The following is a 19566-nucleotide window of genomic DNA, read 5'->3' as shown; positions in this document are numbered from 1 at the left end:
GCCTCTGTCTGCACACATATTCCCTCGTTTTGCACCACTTTTGCCTGTTTCTGCAACTCTCTTGCCTCTTTCTGCAGTTCTCTTGCCTCGTTCTGCACCTCACTTGCCTATTTCTGCATTTCTATTGCCTATTTCTGCACCTCTCTTGCTTGTTTCTGCACCCCTGTTATCTCTTTCTGCACTTGTCTTCTCTCTTTCTGAACCTCTCTTGCTTCTTTCTGCACTTCTCTTGCTTCTTTCTGCACTTCTCTTGGTTCTTTCTGCACCCTTCTTCCCTTTTTCACCCCTCTAGCCTCTTTCTGCTGTTCTCCTGCCATTCTCTGCACCTCCCTTGGCTTTTTCTGCACCTCACTTGCCTCTTTCTGCACTTCGGTTGCTTCTTTCCACACCTCTGTTGATTCTTTCAGCAATTCTCTTGCCTCTTTGTGCACCTCACTTGCTTCTTTCTTCACCCCTCTTGCCTCTTTTTGCAACGCTCTTTTTTCTTTCTGCTCTTGTCTTCCCTCTATCTGCACCCCTGTCCCCTCTCTCTGCACCTTTCCTAATCATTTATGCACCTTTCTTGCCTCTTTCTGTACCTCTGTTGCTTCTTTCTGCACTTCTCTTGCTCTTTCTGCACCCTTCGTGCTTCTTTCAGCACCTCTGTTTCTTCTTTCTGCACTCTCTTCCTTCTTACTGCACCCCACATGCCTCTTTCTGACTTGTCTTGCCTCTTTGCGCAACTCTCCTACATTTTTCTGCACCCCTCTTGCCTCTTTTTGTACCTCTGTTGGTCCTTTTTGTACTGCTCTTTCTTCTTTCTGCACCTTCATTGCCTCTTTCTGCACTTCTCTTGCTTCTTTCTATACCTCTGTTGCTTCTTTAAGAAATTCTCTTGCCTCTTTCCGCACTTCTCTTCCTTCTTTCTGCACCCCTCCTGCCTCTTTCTGTACTTGTCTTGCCTCTTGGTACACCTCTCCTACATTTTTCTGCACCCCTGTTGCCTCTTTTTGTACCTATGTTGGTTCTTTGTCCACTGCTCTTGCTTCTTTCTGCACCTCACTTGCCTCTTTCTGCACTTCTCTTCCTTCTTTCTGTACCCCTCCTGCCTCTTTCTGTACCTTTGTTGCCTTTATGTGCACCTCTCCTGCATCTTTCTGCACCCTTCTTGCCCCTTTTTGCACCTCTATTCGTTCTTTCTGCACTGCTCTTGCTTATTTATGCACCTCACTTGCCTCTTTTTGCATTTCTCTTGCTTCTTTCTACACCTCTGTTGCTGCTTTTAGAAATTCTCTTGACTCTTTCTGCACTTCTCTTGTTTGTTTTTGCACTTCTCTTGCTTCTTTCTGTACACGTCTTGTCTCTTTCAGCACCTCTGTTGCTTCTTTCTGCACTTCTCTTTCTTCTTTCTGCACCCATCTTGCCTCTTCTGTCCCCTTTCCCTCTTTCTGCAACTATCTTGCCTCTGTCGGCACACATGTTCCCTCTTTCTGCACCCCTTTTGCCTGTTTCTGTACTTTCTTGCCTCTTTCTGCAGTTCTCTTGCCTCATTCTGCACCTCACTTGCCCTTTTCTGCACTTGTATTGCCTCTTTCTGTACCTCTCTTGATTCTTTCTGCACCCCTGTTGTCTCTTTCTGCACCCCTGTTGATTCTTTCTGCACCTCTCTTGCTCTTTCTGCACCCTTTGTGCCTCTTTCAGCACCTCTGTTGCTTCTTTCTTCACTTCTCTTCCTTCTTTCTGCACCCCTACTGCCTCTTTCTGTACTTGTCTTGCTTCTTTGTGTACCTCCCTACCTCTTTCTGTACCCCTCTTGCCTTTTTGTCCCTCTGTTTGTTCTTTCTGCACTGTTTTCGCTTCTTTCTGCACCTTACTTGCCTCTTTACTCATGTCTCTTGCTTCTATCTACACCTCAGTTGTTTCTTTCAGCAATTCTCTTGCCTCTTCCTGCACATCGCTTCCTTCTTTCTGTACCACTCCTGCCTCTTTCTGTACCTTTCTTGCCTCTTTGTGCACCTCCTCTACCTCTTTCTGCACCCCTCTTGCCTCTTTTTGCACCTTGGTTGGTTCATTTTGCACTCATCTTGCTTCTTTCTGCAACTCACCGTAGGAGAGTAGGATCTGCTTCACATATTTACCCCCACTTTTTGCTGATGTTTCACTGTTTTTCGACTTTAGTCTGCTATCTAGGGCCCCATCCTAGCTGCTTCCTCTCTAAATTGATTGCATGTACTTTAGGTACACCACAGATTGGATCCTGAGGTACCCTTGTGAGTCCCTAGTATATGGTACATTATGTACACAGGGCATAGGTACCCCAGAGGCCTACCAGGGTCTGAAGCATGTATTATGCCATCCCTGGAAAGCCACCCAAAATGACACCACAGGCCTGCTACTGCAGCCTGGGTAAGGTGGTGCATGCACCCCTTACTGTGATATAGGTTACCTATATCACTACATATATACACACATATAAACCTATCAGTCACTCCTATGGCAGGCCTTATCAATCCTGAAGGCAGAGTGCTTGGTTCTTGTGCGAGAGGGTGCCCGTGCATGAGCAGAGCCCTTCTGCAGCGTTCAGAGACCCTTCTCTGATGCTGTTTGTAGTGCCGCCTGACCATATACTCTTAAGTGCATTATAACCTTGAGTTAAATGCTAACTTTGGGATGACTGCATGGAAACATGTTGTGGTTGGTGTCAAACACTTTGGAATCCTACCCCCCACCAATTCTGGTAGTGGGGGTAGAATTCCACCCTTCTAGAGGGAGAGACATGTCCCCACTGGTATACCCAGTAGAAACTTAATAGAGTCCTGGCAACACAAAATGGATGCTGCAGCCACAGACACGGGTCTGGCCTCCTGCTGCTGACCGAAACTCCAGCAGGGGAGGCCTGGACAATATGTTTCCTGTCACAGGGAGGTGTAACCACCTCCCAGACAGGCTTATGTGTATTAGGGCTGGGTGGGAGCACTCTCTGAGTGCTTTGAAGTCCTTCACTGGGGGCACATTTGGTGTCTCTGTGCATAATCCATCTCAGACCGGTTCAGGGGCTTCCAGTCCCTGCTCTGGCGTGAAACTGGACAAAGGATATTAGTGTAACCACCCCTCTTTCCAAACCCTCCCATAGGTGGGTCCCCAGAGCTAGTCCAACCCCTTCCTTAGGTATAAGTAAGGAACCTCTGTAACCAGAACTTTAGATATTCCTGGATGAAACTCTGAAGCTGAATCCTGGAACTTCGACACTCTACTCAAGACTAGAGGACTGAAGAAATCTCCCTTGGGGTCAAGGAGTGACTCCTATGCTTGGCAGGCACCAACAAAGCATTTTGCCCGGCTGCATTTCCGGAGCTCCTGCCAGACTCTGAAGTATTTTCAGCCCAGGAAGAGGATTTCCATATATCTCACAGGCCGACCCGACTCCCCAGCAAAGCTGAGACCAGCAACCCTTGTGAGTAGTGTGGAACCGGAACTCCTGATCACCGCGCACTTTTTCAAGTGCATTGACTTCCTGATGTCTCCTGAAGTTGGGCTTCGGCTGACTTGTAGCCACCACCTAGAGCACAGAATCCACTGAAGATTGTCAGCCTAGTCACCCCAAGTGACCCATGGGCCACCATTTTGTGTTTTGTCTCGAGGTCCCTTCGCGATCCCTGGTCCGTCAACTGGTGGGTCACTGAGGGGGTAACTTTGAATTTCCTTGGGCTTCTCTGGTTGCTCCAGATGTGCCCCAACTCCCTACCAAGTGGTGAGTCCCACAGACCTTGCTGGTCTGCATGAAGCATCTTTCTCGTTTCTGCGTGGGTTTCTGTTGCCAAGGCTTGTTGTGTCCAATCCGGGCACCGACACTGCAGCACTCGACATCCTTTGTGGGACAGGTCGAATCCAGCTCCTGGTCATCCTCGACGCCTCCTGGTCCTCGTGGCTGAATAGTCAAGCTTCACCTTTTTCACCTGAAATCACCTGACATCGGTGGGCATCTGCTTATCGCATTCCTGGTCACTGGCTAGTGAACCAGACTCTGTCCCCTCTGCTTTCAGGTTCTTCTCATCTTCGATCCAGGCTTGGATCTCCTCGGACACTTCGCATCTTCCCGGCCGCAGCACTTCTTTGCCAGCTCCTATTGAAATCGACGGCGCGACCCGTCACCAAAAGACACCTATACACCCGGTTTCCCTGGGTGAGGTAACACGAGTACTCTGGTACTCCCGTGGGTGTTGACCCTAGAACTTCCTAAGTCCCAAAGGGTTTGGTCCTGACTCAATTCTAAGTGTCCCTAATCTTTTAAAATCTAACCGCGACTTTCCCCATAGAAGCTAACGGGAGCTCGCGGCCGTGTTCACACACTGCACACAGCCCCCGTGGGTCCCCTGTGTTACTACCTTGGGTGGTTCCTTGGGGTCCCAGTGATTCTACAGGCTCTAGGCCTTGTGTCTAGTTAAGTCGTGGTTCTTATACCACTATTTTAGTATATGGTTTGTCTCGCCCCTTGGCCCTGATGTATATTTGTGCTATTTTACTGTCATATTTGAAGTGTAACTTATGTGTTTTGACCTCTAGTCTCATAAAGAGAATAGGAGAGTGTGTTTAGAAATAAATAGATATATTTTATATATATACCTAGTGTGGTTGTCTTTCACTTAGCCACTTAGGAGATTATAGACTGGTAAAACAAGCTGCTTCACATTCCTTCAAGACTTAGCCTGAAGGCTGCTCCCCATAGCTACCACTAGGATAGCTTTCAATAAAGGTTGTCTTTAACCTATAAACAATAAGGGGGTGTTTGGACTGGTACAGGGTGCCCACTATAACTTGTGGACAGCATATACCAGGCCAAGTTCTCACACCCCTTGCCTCTGTCTGCACACATATTCCCTCGTTTTGCACCACTTTTGCCTGTTTCTGCAACTCTCTTGCCTCTTTCTGCAGTTCTCTTGCCTCGTTCTGCACCTCACTTGCCTATTTCTGCATTTCTATTGCCTATTTCTGCACCTCTCTTGCTTGTTTCTGCACCCCTGTTATCTCTTTCTGCACTTGTCTTCTCTCTTTCTGAACCTCTCTTGCTTCTTTCTGCACTTCTCTTGCTTCTTTCTGCACTTCTCTTGGTTCTTTCTGCACCCTTCTTCCTTTTTCACCCCTCTAGCCTCTTTCTGCTGTTCTCTTGCCATTCTCTGCACCTCCCTTGGCTTTTTCTGCACCTCACTTGCCTCTTTCTGCACTTTGGTTGCTTCTTTCCACACCTCTGTTGATTCTTTCAGCAATTCTCTTGCCTCTTTGTGCACCTCACTTGCTTCTTTCTTCACCCCTCTTGCCTCTTTTTGCAACGCTCTTTTTTCTTTCTGCTCTTGTCTTCCCTCTATCTGCACCCCTGTCCCCTCTCTCTGCACCTTTCCTAATCATTTATGCACCTTTCTTGCCTCTTTCTGTACCTCTGTTGCTTCTTTCTGCACTTCTCTTGCTCTTTCTGCACCCTTCGTGCCTCTTTCAGCACCTCTGTTGCTTCTTTCTGCACTCTCTTCCTTCTTACTGCACCCCACATGCCTCTTTCTGACTTGTCTTGCCTCTTTGCGCAACTCTCCTACATTTTTCTGCACCCTTCTTGCCTCTTTTTGTACCTCTGTTGGTCCTTTTTGTACTGCTCTTTCTTCTTTCTGAACCTTCATTGCCCCTTTCTGCACTTCTCTTGCTTCTTAAACCTATAAGTGACTCCTATGGCAGGCCTTAACAATCCTGAAGGCAGAGTGCTTGGTTTTTATGTGAGAGGGTGCCCATGCATGAGCAGAGCCTCTCTGCAGCATTCGGAGTACCTCCTCTGATGCTGTTTGTAGTGCCGCCTGACCATATACTCTTAAGTGTATTATAACCTCTCGGTAAATGCTAACTTTGGGATGGCTGCATGGAAACATGTCGTGTTCTGGCAGTGGGGGTAGAATTACACCCTTCTAGAGGGAGAGATATGTCCCCACTGGTATACCCTGTAGAAACTTAATAGAGCCTTGGCATCACAAAATGGATGCTGCAGCCACAGACACGGGCCTGGCCTCCTGTTGCTGACCAAAACTCTGGCAGGGAAGGCCTGGACAATAGGTTTCCTGTCACATGCAGGTGTAACCACAGCCCAGAAAGGCTTATGTGTATTGGGGCTGGGTGGGAGCGCTCTCTGAGTGCTTTGAAGTCCTCCACTGGGGGTACATTTGGTGTCCCTGTGCATAGTCCAGCTCAAACTGGTTCAAGGGCTTCCAGCCCTTGCTCTGGTGTGAAACTGGACAAAGGAAATGGGTGTAGCCACCCCTCTTTCCAAATCCTCCCATAGGTGGGTCCCCAGAGCTAGTCCAACCCCTTCCTTAGGTATAAGTAAGGAACCACTGTAACCAGAACTTTAGATTTCCCTGGATGAAACTCTGAAGCTGAACCCTGGAACTTTGTCGCTCTACTCAAGACTAGAGGACAGAAGAAATATCCCTTGGGATCAAGGAGTAACTCCCCTGCTTGGCAGGCACCAATGAAGCATTTTGCCGGTCTTCATTTCCGAAGCTCCTGCTGGACTCTGAAGCATTTGCAGCCCAGGGAGAGGATTTCCAGACATCTCACAGGCTGACCCGAGTCCCCAGCAAAGCTGAGACCCGCAGCCCTTGTGAGTAGTGTGGAACCTGAACTCCTGATCACCGTGCACTTTTGCAAGTGCATTGACTTCTCAACATCTCCTGAAGTCGTGCTTGTTCTGAATTGTAGCCCCCACCTTGATCACAGAATCCACCAAAGATTGTTGGCCTAGTCACCTCAAGTGACCCGTGGGCCACCATTTTGTATTTTGTCTTGAGGTCCCTTTGCGAACATTTGTCTATCAACTGGTGGGTCCCTGAGGGAATAACTTTGAATTTCCTTGGGTTTCCCTGGTTGCTCCAGACGTGCTCCAACTCCCTACCAAGTGGTGAGTCACACAGACCTTGCTGGTCTGCACCGAAGCATCTTTCTTGTTTCTACATGGGTTGCTGTTGCCAAGGCTTGTTGCATCCAATCCGGGCACTGATGCTGCAGCACTCGACATCCTTCATGGGACAGCTCAAATCCAGCTCCTGGTTGTCCTCAAGATCTCCTGTTTGTCGTGGCTGAAGAGTCAACCTTCACCTTCTTTACCTGAAATCACCCAACATCGGTGAGCATCTGCCTATCGCCATCCTGGTCACTGGCTAGTGACCCAGACTCTGTCCTCTCTGCTTTCAGGTTCTTCTCATCTTCGATCCAGGCTTGGATCTCCTCGGACACTTCGCATCTTCCCGGCAGCAGCACTTCTTCGCCAGGTCCCATTGAAATCGATGACGCGACCCGACACCAAAAGACATCTATGCACCCGGCTTCCATGGGTGAGGTAACACGAGTACTCCGGTGCTCCCGTGGGTGTTGACCCTAGAACTTCCTAAGTCCCAAAGGGTTTGGTCCTGACTCAATTCTAAGTGTCCCTAATCTTTAAAAATCTAACCGCGACTTTACCCATAGAAGATAACGGGAGCTCGCACACTGCACACGGCCCCCGTGGGTCCCCTGTGTTACTACCTTGGGTGGTTCCTTGGGGTCCCAGCTATTCTACAGGCTCTAGGCCTTGTGTCTAGTTAAGTCATGGTTCTTATACCACTATTTTAGTATATGGTTTTTCTCGCCCCTAGGGCCTGACGTGTATTTGTGCTTATTACTGTGATATTTGAAGTGTAACTTATGTGTTTTGACCTCTAGTCTCATAAAGAGTCTAGGAGGGTGTGTTTAGAAATAAATACATATATTTTATATATATACCTGGTGTGGTTATCTTTCATTAAGGCACTCAAGAGATTATAGACTAGTAAAACAAGCTGCTTTACATTACTTCAAGACTTAGCCTGAAGGCTGCTCTCCATAGCTACCACTAGGATAGCTTTCAATAAAGGTTGTCTTTAACCTATAACCAATAAGGATGTGTGTGGACTGGTACAGGGTGCCCACTATAACTAGTGGACAGCATATACCAGTCCAACTTCTCAAACTCACTTGCCTCTTTCTGCACATCTCTTGCTTCTTTCTACACCTCTTTTGCCCCTTTCAACAATTCTCCTGCCTCTTTCTGCTGTTCCCTTGCCATTTTTGGCACCTTTCTTGCCTCTTTCTGCACCTCACTTGCATCTTTCTGCACTTCTTTTGCTTCTTTCCACACCGCTGTTGCTTCTTTCAGCAATTCTCTTGCCTCTTTCTGCACTTCTCTTGCTTGTTTCTGTACTTCTCTTGCATCATTCTGCACCTCTGTTGCCTCTTTCTGCACCTCACTTGCCTCTTTTTGCATCCCTATTTTCTCTTTATACACTTCTCTTGCATCTTTCTGCACCACTGTTCCCTCTTTCTGCACCTTTCCTGCCTTTGTCTGCACCTCTCTTGCCTCTTTCTGTACCTCTGTTGCTTTTTTTCTTTTTTATATAGCGCAAACTAGACCCGAGAGATCAGGTATCAGTGCGCTTTACATGAACACCAGTTTCGTTACATGAGGACACACTCATTTTTGTTAGGCACAGTGAGATTAAGTGATTTGCCCAGAATCACAGGATGTTGAGCGTCGTTGCTGAGACTCGAACCCGGTTCCCCAGCTTCGAGGTCGACCGCTCTAGCCGTAAGTCTACATCCTCTGCACTTCTCTTGCTCTTTCTGGACCCTTCGCACCTCTTTTATTACCTCTCTTGCTTCATTCTGCACTTCTCCTCCTTTTTTCTGCACCCCTCCTGCCTCTTTCTGTACTTGTCTTGCAACTTTGTGCTTATCTCTTACCTCTTTCTGCACCCCACTTACCTCTTTTTATACCTCTGTTGGTTCTCTCTGCACTGCTCTTGCTTATTTCTACACCTTACTTGCCTCTTTCTGCACTTCTCTTCCTTCTATCTATACCTCTGTTGCTTCTTTCAGCAATTCTCTTGCCTCTTTGTTTAATTCTCTCCCTTCTTCCTGTACCGCTCCTGCCTCTTTCTGTACCTTTTTTGCCTCTTTGTGCACCTCTCCTACCTCTTTCTGCACCCCTCTTGCCTCTTTTTGTACCTCTGTTGGTTCTTTCTGCACTGGTCTTGCTTCTTTCTGCACCTCACTTGCCTCTTTCTGCACTTCTCTTGCTTTTTTCTACACCTCTATTGCTTCTTTCAGCAATTCTCTTGCCTTTTTCTGCACTTCTCTTCCTTGTTTCTACAATTCGTTGCATCTTTTTTGCACCTCAGTTGCTTCTTTCTGCACCTCATCTGCCTCTTTCTGCACCCCTTCCCTATTTATCTGCCTCTCTTGCTTCTTTCTGCACTTCTCTTGCTTCTTTCTGCACTGCTCTTGCTTTTTTCTGCACCTTTCTTGCACATTTCTATATCCCTCTTGCCTCTTTCTGCACCCCTTTTCCCTCTTTCTGTACCTTTCTTACCTGTTTCTGCACCTCTGTTGCTTCTTTGTGCACCCCTCTTGCCTCTATCTGTACCTCTTTTGCCTCTTTATGCCCCTCTCTTGCCATTTTCTGCAGTTCTCTTGCCTCTTTCTACACCTCTTTTGCTTCTTTCTTCACTTTTCTTACCTCTTTCTGTACCCCTCTTGCTTCTTTCTGCACCTCTGTTGGCTCTTTCTGCACTTTTCTTGCTTCTTTCTGCACCTCTTCTGCAAATTTCTGCATCCCTCTAGCCTCTTTCTATATGCCTCTTCCCTCTTTCTGCACCTCTCTTGCCTCTGTCTGCACACATGTTCCCTCTTTCCGCACCCCTTATGCCTGTTTCTGCAACACTCTTGACTCTTTCTGCAGTTCTCTTGCCTCTTTCTGAACATCACTTGCCTCTACACTTCCATTGCTTCTTTCTGGACCTCTCTTGCTTCTTTCCGCACCCCTGTTGTCTCTTTCTGCACCCCTGTTATCTATGTCTGTACTTGTTGTCCCACTTTCTGCACCATTCTTTCTTATTTCTGTATTTCTCTTGCCTCTTTCTGCTGTTCTCTTGCCATTTTTTGCACATCTGTTGCCTCATTCTGTACCTCAGTTGCCTTTCTGCACTTCTTTTTCTTCTTCCTATACCTCTGTTGCTTTTTTCAGCAATTCTCTTGCCTCTTTCTGCACTCCTCTTCCTTCTTTCTGTACCCCTCCTGCCTCTTTTTGTACTTTTCTTGCATTTTTCTGCACCTCTCCTACCTCTTTCTGCACCCCTTTTGCTTTTTAGCACCTCTGTTTGTTCTTTCTGCTCTGCTCTTGCTTCTTTCAGCAATTCTCTTGTCTCTTTCTGTACTTCTCTTGCTTGTTTCTGCAATTCTCTTGCATCTCTCTGCACTTCTGTTGCCTCTTACTCTTTTTCTATAGCTCTCTTGCAAATTTCTGTATCCCTCTTACCTCTTTCTGCACCCCTTTTCCCTCTTTCTATACCTTTCTTGCCTCTTTTGGTACCTCTGTTGCTTCTTTCAGCACTTATCTTCCCTCTTTCTGCAACCCCTCTTGCCATTTTTAAGCCCCTCTGTTGCTTTTTTCTGAACTTTTCTTGCTTCTTTCTGTACCCCTCTTGCCTCTTTCTGTACCCTTTTCCCTCTGTATACACCTCTCCTGCCTCTTTCAGCACCTTTCTTGGCGTTGTTTGCAGTGTTCTTGCCTCTTTCTGCACATCTTTTGCTTTTTTCTGTACTTTTCTTACCTCTTGGTGTACCCCAATTGTTTCTTTCTGCACCTGTGTTAGTTCTTCTTGCCTGTTCTTGCTTCTTTCTGCACCTCTAACTTATAGGTAGTTTAATCCCCTGCCCTATTATGTAATAGGGCCATACAGTGGAGGTCATGCCTACCACAGGGGTACCCCAACCCATAGTGTACACTAGTATATGTAGGTGTTTTCACTGTATTCTAAGTGTCTTTCAGCATAGCGCTGGCTCCGGGCCTGGTTAGTCAGAGTCAGTTACCACCAGTACCAGTTGGGGCTCAGGATGACTTTGCAACAAGGTCTCTGTCTGCACCTCTGTTGGTTATTTCTGCATATCTATTGCTTCTTTCTGCACCTTTCTTTGTCTTTCTGGACTTCTGTTGCCACTTTATGAATTTCTCTTGCTTCTTTTTGTGCCTTTCTTCCTCTTACTGCACATGTCCTACCTCTGTTGGTATAGTTAGAAATTAGCATTTAAAAAAATCTTAGAAATTAATTAAAAAGACACAGGTTTTGGTACGTTATAGTTAGTTGGACATTTCGCTCATACAAAAACAGAGAAATTATAGTTAGTTGTGGTAACTATAACTCGTGCCCCCGCAATGCACTGCTGATGATGTCATATATTACATCACTCATGACATGGTCAGTGACATCACTGATGACATCTCAAATGATATCACTGATGACATCACTGATGACATCCTCCATGTGATAATTTGATGCACCTCCTCACACCCTAATATGACCATTAATGCACCCACTCTAAAATACAGACTACCATTTTCTACACAAAAGACACACCATTACCAGTTACTACATACCCACTTACTAATTCCTAAGTCTACACATACATCTACTCATTCACCCATAAAGTCACTCATACATGCAGTCACTCATCAATACAGCACTATCATATACACTCATACACCTATACAGTCACTTACACACCGCCACTCACCCAGAGTTACTCACACACGTAGTCAGTCATGCAAAGAATCAATCACACTCCCATTTACTCACCTACACAATTATACACACACCACCTCACGTAACCTCACCTAACACATACTCACTCTCTTATACAATCACTGACACAAGCACCCACTCATCCATACAGGCACTCTCACAATCACTTACTCTCACATACAGTCATTTATATACTCCAAAAATCACATAAACTGCCATTCACATATGTAGTTACTCACACATGTACCACTGAGGCATCTAAACACTCACGAACACACGCATACACATACTCACTCAGCCATACAGCCCTTCATATATACACTCTTGAAATAATACACCTAGTGAATCACCCACTCACACATCTACACTCACACATCTATATGCACAAAGTCACCCCCCACACAGACACTCAGGCACCCATACAGATACTCAGACAACCAATCACTAACCCATATAGACACTCATGTAGCTACTCACCAACCCATGCAGCCACTTACACACCAACAGACAGACTGATACAGATATTCACCCAGTTTGTCACTTACCCATGCATTCAATAAGACACGTTTATTCACTCACTTATACAGTCAGTCACGCACCTACTAAATCATCCATTCAGACAGTCATACACCCATTCATTCTTCAATACACCTTCGCCTATATATGTATATATTAAACATATTGAAACTTTACAGAAACACACAGTCACTGGATGATGTCATCAGTGATGTAATCTGTGATATCATTTGAGATGTCATCAGTGATGTCATCAGTGATGTCACTGACCATGTCATGAGTGATGTATTATGTGATTTCATCAGCAGTGCATTGCGGGGGCACGAGTTCTAGTTACCTCAACTAACTATAACGGCCGAATTTCTCTGGTTTTGTACGTGTGAAATATCCAACTAACTCTAACGTACCCAAAACCTGTGTTTTTTTCAGTGAATTTCTAAGGATTTTTAAATGCTAATTTCTAACTATAATGTCCCTGAAACCTGTGTTTTTTTCAGTGTATATATATCATCAGTAATGTAATTTGAGATGTCATCAGTGATGTCATCAGTGATGTCACTGACCATGTCATGAGTGATGTAATATGTGATGTCATCAGCAGTGCATTGCGGGGGCACGTATTATAGTTAGCTGAACTAACTATAACGGGGGAATTTCTAGGGTTTTGCACGAGGGAAATGTCCAGCTAACTATAACACCCCTGAAACCTATGGTTTTTTCAGTGAATTTCTAAGGTTTTTTGAATGCCAATTCCTAACTATAACGTGCATGAAACCTATGGTTTTTTCAGTGAATTTCAAAGGATTTTTAAATGCTAATTCCTATCTATAACGTATCTCTAAAGCTATGATGTTTAATGATTTTCATTGGATTTCTAAATTTTTCCATTTCAGTGTGTTAATTCCTTTAATTATGTTTTTTTAAATACTTTTTTTCACCATTTTTTAAACTTATTTTTTCAATTAATTCTTTTAAAAATTAAAAAAGGTTATTTATTTGTAATGTTTTTTTTAAAAAAAATGTAAATTTTAAAATAATATTTTGTAAAATAATTTTTTAACTGTATTTTCAATACTTTATTATTATTTTTTTTCCTAATTTTTTTGGGATTCGCGCATCCTATGCGCACCTTTCTCGATCCCTGTGCGTAAGCATCCGCGTACGGTATGCATTGGGTACGTATTTTGGTGCGCGATTGCAATGCGACCGGTACACGACTCCAAGCCTATACGTGACAGGTACGATGCACGTTACGCGACGCTTGCGCGCTTCCACGATACGTCATGTGCGTGTATGACCCGGTGAGTGTACGAATTTCGCAAAATATTTTAAATTTTAAAAAACATATATATGTATTTCATGTGAATATTAATTGAAGGCAAACTCTAAACTACTCATAAAAGTAACATATTTTTACATTCTATAATTCTTTTAAATTCAATTTCACGGATTCGCGCTCGGTGCGTGCTGCTTATGCGCACAGTGCGCGGATCCCATGTGACCTGAAAAAAAGAGATTTGATTGGTTCATTACACTGCCTATTCTAACTATTGAAAGACCCCACCCATTTCAATCATTCTTCTTTGACCTTCTTTGGAGGAGCATCTCTCTGCAGAGAAAAACTATTTTGGGAAGATTTCCACAGCTGCCATTCGTTTAATTCTAAAGAAAATGGCTTCTGCACAACAAGCGGCTTCTGGACAGCAAGCATCATCTGATTCAGAACATTCTTCAGATGATGGGTTTCTTCCAGAACATCCACGCCCTGAGCGATATACTTCAGTGGTATGGAAATTTTTTACCTTTCCTGATGGACAAACAAAAACAAATGCAATTAAGGTGACGTGCAAAATTTGCCAGAGAGTCCTATCAAGAGGAGATCCAACTAAAAAATACTCTTGTGGGACCGCAAGTATGATGAAGCTCCTCAGGACTCTCCACCTCGTCAACCTGGCAAGGGAAGAATGTAGAAGAATGCGTCGCAACCCTCCGCCAGCAGTGGCAAGTACATCTACAGCACCGCCATCTGTTGTTCACACGGACATACATCCCGAATTTGGACAACTTAAAATTAGTTGCATTAAATGCAACAAACTGCTGTGTTAAGGTGAGCAGTCCATTGAGCTTATCTGCAGGGCGCAGAGAAACCATCAGTGTTCATTTTTTTCCTAAAGTTCACTATTTTGTTGATCATGTTCCCTTTTTTGTTTAAAAAAAAAAAATCACAAAGTCGTTGAAAAAAGCACAGAAAAATATAAAAGAAAAAAGAAAAAAAAGTTCTTGTCAGAACTAACTTCTCTGTTTAAAAAAGAGCTATATTTGTATGTTAGTGTGTGAAAGTTTAGATGAATGTATGTATAGTGCGTTATTGACTGAACAAATGCATTAGTAGCGTATGATGAATGTATAAGTGCAGAACTATGAGGAAGTGCTGCAGCATCACACAGTAACCTCTTTAACTGCAGTGTGCTGTAGTACTTCCGAAGCACAGGGATGCAACATATGTACATAAATATGTTGCAAATCTATGCTTCTCTCTGCATGGCTGCTTAAACTGCAGCCATGTAGTGACACAGGCACCCTTGCACCATGGTGCAAGGATATCTGTGTCATGTGGTGTTTGTTTTTGTGCAGGAAGACACACCTTCCTGCACACAAAAAATCAGAAAACGCATTTTTCTCCTTCAATGTATGCTGAACATTTTAGCATGCATTGAAGATTAAAAAATGAGGAGAAATGTAAACAATTCTCCTTGGTGTACTTTCCTACACCAATTGGAGAATGGTGCAGCATTCACACACATATCGTGATTCATGATTTCTGATAAATCTGGAGATGTGTCTTCTTCTATGAGTATTCAGTGCAATCACGCACAACAACACTTATAGAACACCCTTTCAACGCAAAGTGGTGTGTATGATGAGGTTGTATTTACATGGAGTAGCATAAGTACACAGAGTGCCTTTTCCTCTCTTTGTAAATATGAAAGAGTGCCTTGCGCAATAACTATGTCACAAAAAGTGACATATTTCTGTTTGGAAAATTGCTTGCGAATGATAGAAGGTAAGCACAGAGTTTTGTCTGCAAAGATGCTCAAGGAAGAATGATTGAAATGATTGCGGTCCTTCAATAGGTAAAAGGGGAAATATTATGAACCACTCAAATCTTTGTTTTGGGAGGTCACATGATATCCGATGACAGAGAGATTTCAAAACTACATATGTATAAACAGCTTGTTTTTAAAAACGTGCTCAAACTTTGCAGCTTCTTGCAGATCTGCCCATTCTGCATGTTAATACTTAGTTAAACTTACCTTCACAGTAATAGAAATAAAACATGGTACACATTTTTTTTAGATTTTTTTTGTAATGTAAATTGGGGTAAATTGCTTATTTTAGAAATAGGATCTGTGAAAGAAAAGAAAAAAATAGTTATAACATGTAATAATAAATTTTTTACAACACAGCATACTTTAATCAAAGTAATTTGTTTGCCTTTTTTGCTGTTCTCAGAATATATTGAATTTCACTAGAAATAGTGATTTCAATCGTACTCATCACATAACAGCAGGCAAAAAAAAACCAATCAAAAAGATTGTTTAAAAAAAACAACATGCTATTCTCAGTAAAATACAAGAAAATACAAATCACACATATATGAAATGCTTATGGCTAACAAAATTTTATAACTTTAACTTATAAAAACTGTAAATGTTGTCGCTTTAAAATATTCACCGAGTCAATGAGCACAAAAAAGTCCATAATTCAAACATATACCTTTCCTTGAGGCCAAATGGTATTTTTGCACTCCTTATTATGTAAATTGTCCAATGGTAATCCTATTAAATTTTAATATTAAATTCCTCAGAGAGTGAATTATCTTCGTAAAACTTTGGCTTTAAAAATATTAGGTAGGAATTTCGTAATTCCCTAGCAAACGTTTGAAAATCAACTGGGAATCATTACAAAGTGTCCAGCCTTTGTCACATTTTAGATAGGCAGTGTAATGTCCAGATGTTGTGGAAGGACAATCATGGAAAATTATTGCAATTGCTAAAAAGTCCTTCCTGATATTGATAGTTATGTTGCTACAAATTGCTTTATTAAAGTATCCAATTTTCTTCCATCAGCTGTACAACGTTGCATCATTAAAATTATGTATTGTCCATATTTTGTTAAAAATAATGCGTTTAACATTTCTTATTTACATTGGCTACACTCCATGTTTTGATTTGCACCTTTAACTAATTTATTGAAAGACACTGATTTACAGTCTGGTAATGTTAAATACAGAAATCTTTCAGTGTCTAGATTAGTTCTACATGTATACATGCAATTTTCACAATTATTTTCCCATTTGTAAGAAAGGCCAAAAATATTTTCTATTTCTACACCTTCATTTTCAAAAATGGTAAGCATATACATTAAAAATTATTGGGCATCTTGTTGAATATTTTGTGTAAATTGTGTAGAACCAGAACACACATCCAAAAGATTACGAACATCTGAAACAGATTGTATTTCACTTGTATCTGTTGTCAATTTTTCATAAACAGAATGCAACAGAGAACAAAATCTTTTTTGCGGATTCAGCATAATTTGTTCTTGCAAACCTTCAAGATAAAAAACAACATTGACCACTATATTAGCATAGCAGTTGACATTTGAACTATTTTCAAACTGATAACCAACAATCTCTTCAATAGTGTCCTTTTTCTTTTTACTTGCAATCACAACATTATCTTGTTCTTTTCCCTTCTCTACACCTTCAGTACAGAAATTCTCAAACCTTTTTCGACCAACCACATGCTTTTCAAATACAGGATATTGACCTAAATTGGGAGCCTACGCGCTTCTTAACCTATTATACTCTTTTACTTAGTTTGCATCTGCAGTAACCTTTGTCTCATCAAAATCAATCAAAAACAAACCAGATAATGTTCTGACTCGCGACAAAGCAACATATGCCATACCCTCTTTAAATAAGGTGGATCCAATGTTCACCAATGCACTGAATACACTTAATCCTTGATATTTATGAATAGTCACTGCATATGCCAGAGAAAATGGAAATTGTTTCCTACGGACATATACATCTTTACCAAGCAAAAAACGAACTGAACAATGACCAATTTCTATAACTTCTTCAATCTGATCAAATTTAGTTTTTAAAAATTTAATTCCTTCTTTTTTCTGATAATTAACAAAATCCACCACTTTACCCATTGCTCCATTAACTAAACCTTTTTCTACATCCAAATTATGCCTTAAATATACCTGATAGTTTACACATGCATATAGTGTCTTTTCTAAACCAGCTGTTTTAGACATTTTTTTCTAAAGAATCCAGTTTTGTTTTCAACTTTCCTGTCAAAATAATAGTGATTCCTTCATGCTCTATTTTATCGATGGCTTCCATTTTTATAATTTCTTCATTTTCCAGTTTCAATAGTTTTTCGTTGAATATAGAACACTCGCGCAGTGTTGGCATAAAGCAGATCACTGATTTATTTTCTGCAATTTTCATGTACACTTTCTCAGGAACTAAATTTTCATTTGGAAACAAATTGCAAAGTAATCGACTCTCCAAAGCTTGTTTGCCATGTTTTGTCAGAATTCCAATTCTTATATTTTGAAGAATACTTCCATATTCAGCATCATTTGCCTGTCGCATATTTGTTGTCAGTTCTTTGTATTCAAAATAAGTTCAAATGTTCACGTTACCAACACTACCAAGAGACTTTCTGGTATCTTCATGTGTAAGTGTTTTAAATACCGGTTGTCCTTTTACCGGAGTCAGTTGCAGCAGATCTCCAAAAACTATGACGTGTTTTCCTACAAATAACACGTCATACTCTGTTTTAAGAATTTGCTGCATTCTTAAATGCACAAAGGCAAGCATCAAGTTTGAGACCATGTTTACCTCATCAATAATCAGAAGTTTCATTTTCTTCAGGACTCTTGAAACTTCTCCAGATAGCTTGTGGTATTCCAATTTGTTCTCATGCTCTACTGGTAGCATTAGTAAACGATGTAAAGTAATTCCTTTAATGTTATGTGCTGCCAACCCAGTTGGAGCAGTGACAACACAAGACAAATGCGACTCAGTTGTTGTCTGCAGATAACTTGTAATTACTTTAATTAAGAAACTTTTTCCTGTTCCAGCTTAACCACTCACATACATTCGGATAGGTTGAAATGATGTACATGAGCACCCTTTCTTTTCATGAAGTAATCCATGGTCAATCTGCTCTTTCACTTGTTGATATATTTGTTTCTGTTCAACATTTAGTTGTTCTTCCAAGTTTCCTAACTGTATTACGTCTTCTTGAGCTTGATACATTGCTGTTTCCACCTCATTCATGGCAATTGCTGCTTCATTTTCAACAATTGGTTGTCCTAGTGGATCTTGACTCAGTGCAGCAGAACTTTGACTGTCTTGAGAACTGTCTCTAGCAATCTCAGCAGCAATTTTAGCTTCTTGATCAATTTCATCATTCAACATTTTCACATAATTTGCAAAAGCACTGCATTGTATGCTATCTTTACAAGCATGAAATGAATCTTCATAGCTCTGAAAATCTCCAAGAAATTCCAGGTCTGAACGCCACGGTTTGAACATTTGCAAAAGGGCTAAATAGTAAAATTCCCTTTTGTCAGCAGTGTCGCAACTCAGTCTCCTATGATTAATTAAATTTCCTTTCCTTTGTTTCACCAGACATCCTTTGGAACCAATCACTGCATATTTTCCATCATTGATGTTCTCTGTAGTATTCCGTTTAAAAGTGTAGTTTTGTAGCACTTCATAGAGACACATGTTCTCAAGATGATGACTTCTGTTTGGGTAATATGTGTCCAACATTTTTGTTTTCAAAATATCTGTACTTTCTGGTTCTTTTTCTGCTAAATATTCAATTTCTTGAACAGATTTCAGTACCCGATTTTGCATTGCTGCAAGACCTAGACTCACCCAAATGATTCTTCTACTTTTGGAATATAGACTTGCAGATGATAACTGATCTGAGCATTCATATGCTCCAATTTCACGATGCGATAACATCTTCAAACTGAAACTGTATAATTTCTTACTTAGAGTCTTCTCGTGAGAAATCTATTCCCACATTTCTTTCAATTCCGTCTTTTCTGACTTAGTAATGTAGGACGTTACATATCGAGTAACAGCAATGGAATTGTCCGTAACATACTGAATATCCATGTTAGCGTTCCACATGGATAAAATAACTGGATTGTAGTAATTTATGTATTTTGATTCTTCGCTTCTTCTTAAGTTGTAGGTATTTTTTGGAGACTTTCTTGTGATGGTATGTCGCATAGCTGACATAAAACTGTTCACTCTTCCTTTGGATAATACAGGACGTGGAAATCCAAAACGACATTTGGTATAGAACTTATTATTTTACTTGTACTTTCGTCGACAGTATTT

The sequence above is a fragment of the Triturus cristatus genome, chromosome 6 (assembly GCF_964204655.1).
Source record: "Triturus cristatus chromosome 6, aTriCri1.1, whole genome shotgun sequence".
Classification (NCBI taxonomy): Eukaryota; Metazoa; Chordata; class Amphibia; order Caudata; family Salamandridae; genus Triturus; species Triturus cristatus.
The sequence above is the reverse complement of the archived record's forward strand: the minus strand, read 5'-3'. Positions refer to the sequence as shown.